This window comes from Castor canadensis, chromosome 9 (genome assembly GCF_047511655.1).
Source record: "Castor canadensis chromosome 9, mCasCan1.hap1v2, whole genome shotgun sequence".
In the NCBI taxonomy this organism is placed as follows: Eukaryota; Metazoa; Chordata; class Mammalia; order Rodentia; family Castoridae; genus Castor; species Castor canadensis.
In genome coordinates, this window is record NC_133394.1 from 136,263,575 (window position 1) to 136,276,049 (window position 12,475).

The following is a 12,475-nucleotide window of genomic DNA, read 5'->3' on the forward strand; positions in this document are numbered from 1 at the left end:
TCGGGCTGATTTAGTGGCCGGGGCTGTAGTACAGGCTGTCCCCGGCAGCCGGCGGAGTCGGGGAGCCCACGTGACGGCCCCGGCTCTCCGGTGAGCTCCCCAAACAGACGCACACCCAGCCACTCGCGCGCGCGCGCGCACACACACTTCACACACACACGCACGCACCCACCCTCGCGCGCACACGCCCGCCCGCTCTGCCTCTGCGCCCTCCATCCCGGCTCTCTCATTCTCTCGCCCTCTCGCTTCCCCTGCGGTCCCTCGCTCTGCGCGCACACACCACACACACGCACACGCACACACGCGCGCACACACGCAGCCGGCACAGGCGGCGGCGGCGGCGGCTGCCCAAGTCAGGACGAACCTCTCTAGGTACCGTCTTGAAAAGGCGGCGGCGGCGGCGGCGGCAGCCCGAGCATCCCTCCTCCACCGGAGAGGGAGCACCGCCGAGAGTTTCCGTTCCCTGGGCCATTCCCTTCCCCCTCCTTTTCTTTATTTGCGAGACAATTTCTTCTTGGCTTATTGGTTTAATTTGATTTTGAACATTTTTGGTTGCTTTTGTGTGTGTGTGCCTTTTTTTTTTTCTTTCCTCGTTTTATTTGCATCCAGAGCATGGCGGGCTGCGGGCTGTCGGAAGACACCTTCTTCTCTTCCTTCTTTTACAACTACGGCTCCTCCTGGGAAACCCCTTCCAACCAGGTAAGGGGTGCCTCGGTGCCGGGCGGCGTCGCGCCCCGTGCCCCCCGCCGATCGCTCACTTGGCACTAGGCGGGGAGGCAGAAGATAAGGAGGGGGTGGGGCGGATGGGGGGCCAAGTGGGTCGCACTGTCTGGGTCAGCGCCAACTGGCGAGAGGAGGTCCCCCCTTCCCCCAGCGCTAGCTCTCCAGTTTCCAGGATCTATAGCGTCCCTCCGGTGCCCATTCTGCCATCGACACCTCCCCCCACCTTCTCCTAACCCAGCGGGAATCCGAGAAAGAGGCAGGAGCTAGCGCGTTACCCCGAACAACTCCAGGCAAAACCAGGGAACTCGAGCGCAACCTTCCCCAAGTCGCCGCGGGCGCCGCGCCCCTGTGCGCCCGGCGCCTGCCCGCCCTCCAGTTGTGCCGAGGGGCTACGGAGGGGGGAGCCCCCCCCGCGACGTGATGTTCCTCCTACCACTCCCCCCGGGCCCCAAGCCACCTCTTTTCCTAAAATGGCTGAAATCTCAAGTAGAGGCGTCCCCTGACCCGCGGAGGTGGGGGAGCCCAGTGGAGGCTCCGCTCCTCCTGACCCCGCGCCTCCCCCGGCGCGCAAAGCACCCCACAAACACACACTTAACTTTGATGACTGTGCAATGCAGTCCGGCTGCATCGTGCCCTAGACGCTCCCAGCCGCCGGCCTGTAGGTGTGCGTGTTGGTGTGACTCGGGGGCCCGGGGAAGCTGGGGGTAGATGTTGGGGGGGGGCGTGGAAGGCGATGGGTGTCAGCGGGTCACTGGTAACCTGGAGAGACAGGCATGTGCTCAGGGTCTAGGGGTGAAAAAGCTATTCTGGGAGCCAGAGCGAGAATTAGAGGAAAAATGCCTTTTAATTAAATAACTGTTGTAGTCTGCTGCCCCCACCGCCTGTTTGGTGAAAGTCTACAGGCATCTGTCATCTCCAAACTACCCGGGGAAGTGGAGCTGGGGTCGGGGAAGTGGAGGGGTGTGTGTGTGTTGTGTGTGTGGTGTGTGTGGTGCGTGTGTGTGTGTGTGTGTCTGGGCAGGGGAAAGTTGGGGCCAGAGGCGAGATGGAGGAGCAATGTGAAAGGCAGCAACTCGGTGGGCCGTCCAGGCAGCGGGGGATTCCCGGGTCCCGTGGAGCGCGCGCGGGAGGGGGAGGGGGTCCGGGCCCGCGGGGTGGCGATGTCGAGGGAAAGAGCTCGGTTCGGCCCGGCTCGCTGGGCTGCCGCGGCGTCTCTCTCTGGATCCCGCCCGCCAGCCTCGGCCGCTCGCTGGGCTGCCTGCCGCGCTTGCCGGCGCTGGCGCGCTCCCTCCCGGGCCCAGGGCGCAGCGCGCTCCTGCGAGCTCGCGGAAAAAAAAAAAAAATAGAGCCAAAGCCCTAAAGCAAAACAACCGAAAAATGTGCCCGACCGCCCCCGCATCACCCCAAGTTTCCAAGAAACACATCACCAAACTAGTAGTTGCCAGCTGAAGAGCTCGCCTCTCCGGCGTGGGCTCTCCAGAAAGCGCCGTGGCCTCTCCAGAAAGCGCCGTGGCCACCGGAGTGAATAATACATAAAGGCTGCCGGGGAGCCTTGGAGAGGCTCCCGCCGCCGCGGCACGGCAGCGCGAGGCGGCGGCGAGCTCCGGCCAGACCTCCCGGCCGCCGCCGCTGTGGGGGCGTCTGGGCCGCCCCCTGGGAATTACGCCGGCAGATCGCCGATCGCGGGCTTGGAGCCCTGTGGGGCGGGAGGGTAGTCCAGGCGCTGGGAGAGGGCGTTCGTGGTGAGGCATCCGGGAGAGGGAGGCCCAGCGGCTAGTGGAAACTTGCGGGAGCTGCCGAGGTGGTCGGGCAGGCGCGGGAGTTGCGGAGCCTGGAAAGGCACAAATGTGGCCAGGGGGGCGCTCGGGCTGCCCTAGGTCGGCGCTGGGGCTTTCTCCCGGCCCTCCTGGCGGGTCCTGGGTGCTCTCCACGCCTCCTGGCGCCGGATTGCGATTGCCAAGAGCCAACGACCCCTCCGGCTTTGCAAACTCCAGCTCTCCAGGAGCTGGCGTCCGCGCGCCTCCGTGTGTGCGGGGGTGTGTGCGTGTGCGCGTGTGTGTGCGCGCGTGTGTGGTTGTCGATGAGTCACAAACCATCCCCAGCTCGCCTTTGAGGGCCCAGGCGGGTATACAGGGCTTGAACCGTACAGCCAGCACTAGCCCACCCCGGCCGGCTTTCGGGATTCCTCGGCAGCGCCGCGCCCCCCATTACTGGAGTGAGATGCGTTAGGATAAGTTTCCAGGCGCGTGCCTCCGACCCGCACCTCCGGGCTGTGAAACTCGGCCACTTTCTTCCTGGGTAGGAAGAGAGAAGGGAGGCAAGGTGCAAGGAGGCACACAGTGATACGGTTTTACAGCGATGCCAGGTTTCGCAGCGGCTTTAATGAGATAGGAAACAAGTCGTTTGAGAGCGTTTAAAAGCGAAGGGCTGCGGCCCGATTTCCAAAGACAAGCAATCACGTGCCAACTCCTTAGAAACCTGAGGAGGTGGAGGAGAGGGAGGGGGTGCGGGGCAGGTTAGGTGTAAAGGAAAGACACAACCCTAGAAAGGGGCGCTCTTGAAATAGGAAAACTATCGGCTTCGTCGGGTGGGTAAAGTTAGTTTAACTTGACTAGGAAAAGCATCTCCCCAAAAGGCAACATCTTTCTTCTAGACAGAGAGACTCTGCAAAGAAAATCGACAGAATTTGGGCTAAAGCAGCTGGAGCTGCTCTGTGGAGGGTGATTAGCTCACAGGCTGATGTTGGGTAGCCAGCTACCCTTAGTGCGCTGGAATTGTCTGGTGGGAAAGGGAGATTATTTGAGATATTGATTTCTTCTTCCTGTGGTGCGGTATGAACTTTTAAGATAAAGTACAGAAACAAACGAGAGATGTACATCATTAGGGGACGGTGCCGTCTCTCGCCACCGAAGCTTTGATGTCTAGTGGTAAACGCAGTCCAAGCAGTGCGTCTTACCAGGATTCGCGGTTCCCAAAGCAGCCACCACCGTCACCATTTTGGGGAATGAAGAATATACAGTATGTGCACCAGGGCCTTACTGATCTCCCGTTTGCACGTGCGGCGGTTAACCATGGGCAAATGACTGAGAAAACTGCTCCTAGCTGTTTCTGAGAAGAAAAAGGAGAAAGCTAAGGCAATGGTTTAAATCCCATCTCTGATTTGGGCAGAGCTGCCATGGGGAGGCCTGGGCCAAATTTCAAAGAGTGAGACTTCTTCATGATTTTACCTGAATTGCTGCCAAAAAAGCTTACAAATCCTCCATTCCCTAAAAATAGCAACGTTCTTCAAATATAATTTGTTTACTCTACCTCAATTAAAAATAAAACAGTCTTCCTAGTGTTATAAAATGCCTATGAAGGTAAGGGTTGAAAAAAAATCAAGCTTTTTATTTCTAGATCAATATGATGTGCTCTCAACATCTAATACCATGTAAAAGGAGCCTTTTGACAACATCAGTAGCAGGCAGGCGTGTCTCAGTAAGAAGCTCTTTTCCTGGAATCACAAGGCATTTTGATTACTTTCATTTTCACAAGAAACATGATTATGACACCTCTCGTTATAAACAAGCAAGTGAAAAAAAAACAGTGAAGATGGAGGTTCTTGATATATAGACCTGGAAATCTAGAAACCAAGGGGGCACTTATTCATTACTAAAACATGCAAACAAAAACAAACAAAAACCCAGCCAGGAACCATTGTTGAAGGGAAGGTTTCTCCCTTGTCTGTGACATTTTATTATTAAAGCTTGGGGTGGGGGTGCAGAGGGTGTGAAATTTTGGAGAGAGCCCAGTGTGTATTAGAGCCGAAACTACATCTGTTACCATTTAAAAACTGGGAAATTCCATCCTATGTACGAGTAGATCACGTTGCAGGTATTTCTGCACCCACTTGCCAGTGTGTAAAACATACCATCACAAGTGTGTGTGTGTGTGTGTGTGTGTGTGCGCACGTGTGCACGTGGAGGGGTGGGGTGGGGAGAGCATCTGCTTAGGTGGAATTCATTCCTTCAATTAGAATGAAAGCCCCAATTAAAGTGTGTATGTGAGATGTCTTTGCTTGGCTCAATGCAGCCGACAGCAGACCGTTCTTTAATTTACAGTTTCACGCCTAGGGATGGCAGTAGTGCAAGCTTCCAAAACCCGAGCTTTCTCTTGTTCTGCTGTGCTTTTCAACCTGGGATTCTCCCCTGTAGTTCTTTCAGCTTTCAGTCTCCATCATGAAGCTGACTGTGCAGTGGTCATTACTGCCTGCATTTTGGACCTAGGTCACCTTATTTGTTGTCACTCTGTAAGCCCAAATCGAAGCAGGCCAGGTCTGTATGATACAGAATCAATCAATTGAAAGTGAAAAATGGAGCCAATTAGCTGAGTGCTTGGGTGTCCGTGAGGCCAGACATCTGACTTTACTCACCTCCCTGGCTGGTTCTTTGGTTACCAGGCAGCTTAATCTGAATTTGTGAAAAAGACATGACCACCAGACTTCACTATGCTGTTTTAACTTTTCTTTCTCTCCCTCCCACATCACATTTTCCAGACTCAAAATGTGAAATGGCATCCTTGTATGAGATATGTGGCGGGCCTGTGTCCTCAGAGTAGGCAGTGCTTGTTCTGAATTCGGCCCTGGCTTTTGTTAAGCTGGTAAGGGCACAGTTCTTTGTACTCACTCTGTCTTTTCAAGCACCTTAGAAGTTTCAATGTTTAGAATCATTAATGGATGTGGGTAAGTTGTTGGAAGGTTGTTCTGACTGCCTTTTATTTTTATTTACTTTACTTTTTTTTTTTTTTTTGCCTTGGTACTGTTTCCATGAATAGGAATAGCCAATATAGGGAGCAGCCTACTGAAGAGTCCTGGTTTTCCATTCACTCCAAGTACCATAAGGAATTCAATATTTTTTCTTTCTTTCTAGATACTTCACAATTCTTAAAGTGACAATAATGTTTGGATCCACAGAAATGAGCCAAGATTTGAGAATGTCTTCTATTTACAAAGTGGTTGAAGAGCCCCCATATCTCGAAGTTCTAAAAGTACAAGCTAAGCTTCTATACAATTTAGATATTTTTATTTTCTTGAAGATGTATGCATGAACTACAGAATATTTTTAATTTAATTTTTTTATGCAGGAGCTTGAACCCAGGACCTTGTGAATGCTAAGCACATACTCTACCAATGAACTATACCCTTTGCATACAAAATAGTTTTTAAATCCATTTATACAGTTTTACCCTAAATAAATAAAATTTAGAAGTCCACCTGTAAATCCAACTCACATAACTCCAGGTTTTCTAACTTCTCCTGGGTAGATTAAAAAGTAAAAGAGATTCACAACAACTCAGATTTGTTGAGAGTATTCCAGTAAGGTAGCTTCCTTAAGCTATCAGCTTAAAAATATTCTTCACTTTTTAAAAATTTCCATAAACTTTAAAATGTGGAAACCCAGGAGTAGTGACAGTAAGTAGCATTTATCAATGAGGTTCCAAACACCTTACCCAGTGTGTCTCATTTAATCTCCATAGCAACATAAGAGGTAGATATATTTATTGCTATCCCATTTTACAGAGGAGGCAAACAAACCACAGGGTTAAGTACTTGCCTAAGGCCTTAGTGTGAGTTAAGGGAAGGCCAGGTGCCACTAGGCTGCCTGGAGCCAGTTCTGCTTCCTCTTCCTCTCTGCAATCTATTCACTCTGTTCTCCCACTCCATCTAAAGACTGTGTGTGGCCTCTTGTATGTGTCTAGCAAGTTTGCCATTCTGCATTCATTTGCAGCTTCCTGACATGGTGGAGATCTTTGTGTGCCCACATTTGCTCAGGTCTCCTTTATACAGACAGGGAGTTCTCTTTGGTGGATGAAGGGACGTTGCTGTTTTCCTTGGATCGTCTGCACCTACCTGATGCTTTTGCTCTCACCCTAATGATGGGCTAGATATTTATGTTTCCATTCTTTTTGCATTGAATAGTTGATTTAGCTGGAGAGGTAGACAGGATCTTTAGGTTGTCACTTTGCAAAATCAAATAGAAAAAGTTTACAAGTAATTACTTGAATGTATTAAGACTTTTATTCTCCGTCTCTGCCTCTCTCTCTGCATCTCTCTCACATACACACACATGCATTTAGGCGTGACACTCACTTTTATTTTATGAGCTAATCCATATCTGGGCTTGTACCATATCTCTCTCTATACATACACTGTATGTATAATATACAGTATATGTAAGAATATGTATTTATGCATGTACATACATAATTGTATGGAAACGTGTGCACATTTCAAACAACTATATGTACACATATGTATATGTGCACATATATAGCTATGTATGTGTGTGTGTATATATATATAGTTTTGTATGCATATATATATATATATATATATGTGTGTGTGTGTATGATTATGTTTGAGATTTAGTCTGAAATTTACCTTTCTCATCCTGGCCACGTTGTAACAGGTATCTTCTGTACCGAATCATGCACCTAACATTTATGTGCAGCATGAACTAATGCCTTTTAGTGCTTCAGCCTTCTGTTGTGATCTTCCACATTGCAGTTATGGGAAGGGGAGGGAAGACATTAAATGTCAGTGGCTACAGCAAAACAGTCTCTACTGAGAGAGCAGAGTCTCTGGCTGGTTTCGCGGTCCTGCGGCCCAGCAGAAATGTAAAAGTGCAGGGTTTGCATTGGAATGAGAATGGGGTCATCTCCCCTCTGTAGTCATCATCACGGAAGCAGAACTTCCTTCCAGAGAGACCATAGGAAATCAATGATCACACTTTGCCAGCGAGGAGGTGAACGTGTATGGCAGATGGCATTAAATGAAAGAGCAGCAGAAAAGTGATTTCCTCTCCATGACAGTGTGACTTTGGGTCCCTTCAAAGAAATCACATCGTTGATGTAATTCTTGTATTTTAAAATCTCCTTTTTTTGGATTATATGTTTTAAAAAAGAAGAAAGGAGAAAAAAAATGCCACTAGGTGATGTTACAGTCTTTTCACTTAAAGACAGTTATTCAAACAAAGCATGGTGTGTGGAATATGGCACCGGATCTCCCATCTCCCTTTATTTTGGTTAATAAGAGTCACCCTGGTTTATTGAAAGTTACTGCTCTCTTAGTTATTTATTTATTTAGGTATTTGCTGAAGGCGAGATTGAGCTTGCCCTTGGGGAAGGCTGCCCTTGACCAGAAGGGGCTACAGAGTCCTGACACAGGGGAAGCCTTCAGTGGGGCAGGGGAGGGCAAGATGGTGGCTGGCCAGGGAAATGGTGGAAAAGCAGGTGTGTGAATCTACCATGCTCCCCCGCTGTAGCATGCACTTCTGGTTGCTTTGTGAGTATCTTGGCCTGTGTTTTGAAATAGAGAGCAGCAGATAATAGCTAAAGGCCAGAGAATGTCTGGCTTCTATCAGGAGGAAGACAAGACACCCAGGTAGCTTCTTGCCAGAAAGAAACTTAGAAAATGTGTTGGTTGTGTAACAACAAAACAAAACAAGCAAAGAAGACACAAAGAAAAAGGAAACAAACCAACCACCCTGGCCACATTTGGTGACAATTTATTATTTCCAGTAGCAGTTTAGTCCCTAATGTTAACAATGAGTGATTATGATTCTGTAGTTTCGTTTACAGCATAAATTAGCATTTTGTTTTCTGTTACAGCTTTTGAATGAGGAATTATAATGTATAATTTGCTGAAAATAGATGTTATCATCTCTTAGGATGAGAACAAACCACATAAACTTGAACAATTGACAAAAATGGAATCAGTTACATTCAAATGGAAGTAGTTTACAAACCTCCAAATACAAAGTGGCAGTAGTAGCTGGTATTGTAACAAATAATTAGTTTTTTTAAACAACATTTATTGAATTCCATTGACAATTTGGTAATTGTTCACAGTTGGCTGTAGCCCTCCCTCGTCTCAAACGAAATGTGGCAAGGAACAACCGCATTTTATAAACTACGGTTTGTTTCGTTATTTTGCATTGCTTCCAGAATGTATACTTATTTGTGTAAATAGCCCTTCTTGAATAATAAGAAAATACCAAATTATGTCACCAAGCTTAGGTGACAGAGAAACATTCAAGTGCTGATAGTTGAAGGAGTTTGTAGGTTCCATGAAAAAAAAAAAGGCAAATAGTTGAAATGGGTCTGAGTATGTTGAAAGGAGAAACTAATGATTTCGCAATAGGAAATCATATTTTGACTTCAGCAGGTATTGACTTCTCTTTCTCACTCCCTTCCCAGAACCCTTTCTGTTTAGTATTGTCACTACTTACCTGTCATCGGACCTCCTGTCCTACTACAGGAACACAGCCATGCCATGACGAGTTCCCGTTATGCCCAGTGGGTAGCAGGCAGAACATATGTGCCCCATTTATGGCTGAAATCTCAGAAAACAACTTTTCTGCTATCACATGTGTCACTTCACTTATTGTTCTTTGTTCCATCTCTTGGGATGATAAGGACAATTCCGCAATGTCATTTCTGAAAATGGAAATTTGACGTGGAGAAGAAACGAATCCTGTTTCCATTCGAGTGTTCCCAGGGAAGAACATGAGGGGGTGACCTTAGGCTCACTAAACCTCTTAATTTTGAAAATGAAAAATTATGAAGTATATGCTTAAATTAATAAATTCAGAAAGGGGAATGGAGAAAAGCAGCAATCTGAGGGGATTATATTTTAGGTTTTTTGGTAACTGCTACGTGCTGAGTAGATCATTCATTTTTGATTATTTCTAAGAGATTAATCCATTTCTTTAAAGTTAATATGCAAAGAAATATGTTCAACATTACTTTATTTTTAGATTCCACGATTTAGTCTGAAACAAATCAGTGGTGCATTATAAACACACAAGAATGTATCTAATGACGGGAGTCAGGCTGAACAGATGCTAAAAAAGATGCTTCATGTGAAGTCGAGGGAGCTGCAGGAGGGAACGGAAAAAAGCTCTGGAAGTTGGAGGGCTTGTGAGGTGAACCCTGGAGACTTCACCCACCAAGAGTGTGCTCCTGCAGTTTGGAGCAGAAGGGACTCCGCTTGCTCCTGTGTGAGTACCAACAATGCCATCCATCTCTTTGAATGGCTGGGGACCATTCAAAGAGACCTTAGACCAGGTGCTGGTAGCTCACACCTGTAATCCTAGCTACTCAGGAGGCAGAGATCAGGAGGATCGTGGTTCAAGGCCAGCCCAGGCAAAAAGTTCATGAGACCCTATCTTAAAAAATATCCATTACAAAAAGGGGCTGGTGGAGTGGCTCGAGGTGTAGACCCTGAGTGCAAACCCCAGTACCTCAAAAAAAAAAAAAAAAGACCTTAGACTTGAAAGACCTCTGTTATAAGATCTTTGTTAGTCTTTGGCTAAAAAAGGTCAGGGTAGGTTTTCCAGTCAATCTTCTCATGTTTATGGAGAACCCATCAGCAGAATGAATGATACATGATTCTCCGTGAATTATATTGAATCAACCCCAAGAGAACCCATTTGTTCAACTTACTATATCATTTGAGAAATGTTTAAAAGTGCTTTCTATGGATTATTTTATGAAAACCACCCTATGGTAGGCACAATTATTAGTGTTACAAATTACCAGCGAAAGAACTGAAGCACAGAAAGGTGAAATGATACAGCCAGGGCCACCCAGCTACTACGTGGCAGGGCCAGGATTTCAATGTAGTGCCTGCCCTCCAGGCCTGTGTCTTCACACTCATGGCTGGCTGCCGGCAGCTGGATGAACAGATGGGACAGTGGACAGAGGAGCAGCACAAATGAAGCAAACCTGTGGCTTTCCACACGGGTGCAGGTTAGGAAGGGAATGTCACCTTGGTGCAGAGGATGGCTCGTGTTTGAAGCAAGGAGCAGGTAACAGTGCTGTGGCCATGTGGACGAGGGGCTTTCCTTTGGAAGAACTGCAGAAGGTTTTCAGAAGATAGTGCATTTATTCTGGGCTTGAAAAGAGAGATCTGGGCAGGTGAGAACTGGGCAGTAATGGGGCAAGAGGGGGCGTGTCCAGGCAGAAGAGGAGTGTGGGAATGATCACAGAGTAGTTGTTAAGGATCATTTTGTTTGTTGTATTTGGTCAGTTTTTTATTCAATAGAATTTATTGAGTACCTTCAATGTGTTTGTTCCTGTCCACAAGGAGCTATAATTTGGGAAGAAGGGCTGGAAGTGTAGTTCAAACAGCAGAACAACTGCTTGGCAAGTGGATAGCCCTGAGTTCAAACCCTAATACCACCAAAAAAAGATTAGTCGTACACACATGCACACAGATACACAGACACACAGACTCATATACAAAGTATGCATATTAGATACATGGCTAGGTAAATGGATTGGGTGTGATGTATGTAAAAGGGTACAGATATATCTCTCTATTTAACTATCTACCTATCTGTCATCTATCTGTCTATCTATCTATCATTTATCTATCAGCTATCTACCTACAGCTATCTATAATTTCTCTCTCATCTAGCTCTACCTACTTACTATCTTGTTATCTGTCATCTATATGTCATTATTTCTTTAAAGCTGTGTAAAGTATCAAGAGGGAAAATTACAGAATGTTTAAAGAGAGAAGGACAGCCATTGTTGTGACTGTAGAAGTGGACAAGTGTGGACTCTTCAGGGTGATTGTCCAGTCCTCCTGTGGTGTCATTGATTCACCTACCAGCAGTCCCCTTTCCCAAATGGGAAGGAGTTAGCAGAGTTGGGATCTCACGAGTCAGTAATATAGATCAGCGAGTTCTTTTCTACCCTGTCATTTTAGCTGTCACAAGCAAGCAAGAGAACTTTCAAACTTGGTTGAAAGTTAAGCTCTTTGCACCACTGAAATGTGCTCTGTTGACAATGTCAAAAAAAAAAAGGTTCAATTAGCAAATGAAATATAAAGTTTTATTTTAGATTTTATTGCACAGTAATCGATTGCTAAACTTGATCTGTATTAAAATTAATCACCCGAGCTAGAGGGTGAGATAAAATTAGAAGGGGACACACGCTGAGGCTGGGGAGCAGCGCTAATGCAATCCTTGACGGCCAGCTTTGCATGAGGTCAAACTACAAGCCTTCCACAGCTTTGATAAGAAGAACCGAAAATGCTGCAAGCTGGAGTGGAATCATCTTCACAATGTCGTCAAAGGAGTGCTAGTTTAGGAAACAGTACTCCCCTGCGAGTTGAGTTTTTGACCCTGATAGTTACGGTTGCGTTAGAAATAATTTAAAAATTATTTTCCTTAAACTGGGGCTAAAGAGCAAGTTGCCAAGAAACATTATGTACATCTATTACAATAAATAATAGGTTATTTTACCGAAAACTGGCCATATTGATTCATTTGTTGCACTAGTATAATGAAGCATGGTGATGGTGGGGGGAGTGTTTGTAAACTGTAAAGTGCCCTCAGTCATTCTCATTATGGTGGAACAAGAGTTTGCCTGCTGAAATTGGCATTGAACACAGACTCAGGAATAAAGTAGATGTTAGAGAAACCTATCTTTCACTCACTTAGGTAGTTTTGTTAAAATGCTTGCAGTGACATTAAACATTTGCATTTTGGGGCCTTGTCCCGGGAATAATGGCTAACTGTACTAAATCTCTCTGCCTCCTCTGTTACCACTTCTGTCAAGTAGCCTCTCCAAATGTCCTGAAGCTTTGATTAGGGCATGCCAAGCTAATGAGATGTCCCCAAGCATCCCTCAGTGGTTTAGTTCAAAATATCCTATAACATACAATTTGTTACAACTACCCAAATATCCTTTTTCCAGAGAATTT

General features: G+C 46.7%; 1 protein-coding gene across 1 annotated transcript in view; it reads left to right on the top strand.

The window, feature by feature from the left end:
• The first annotated feature begins 283 nt into the window (after window positions 1-283).
• Window positions 284-12,475, top strand: part of Ppargc1a (PPARG coactivator 1 alpha) — a 628,461-nt gene continuing 616,269 nt past the window's right edge. Inside the window, exon 1 of the mRNA XM_074042525.1 lies at window positions 284-699. The gene's annotated coding sequence lies outside the window, so the exon portion shown is untranslated. The remainder of the gene's footprint in view (window positions 700-12,475) is intronic.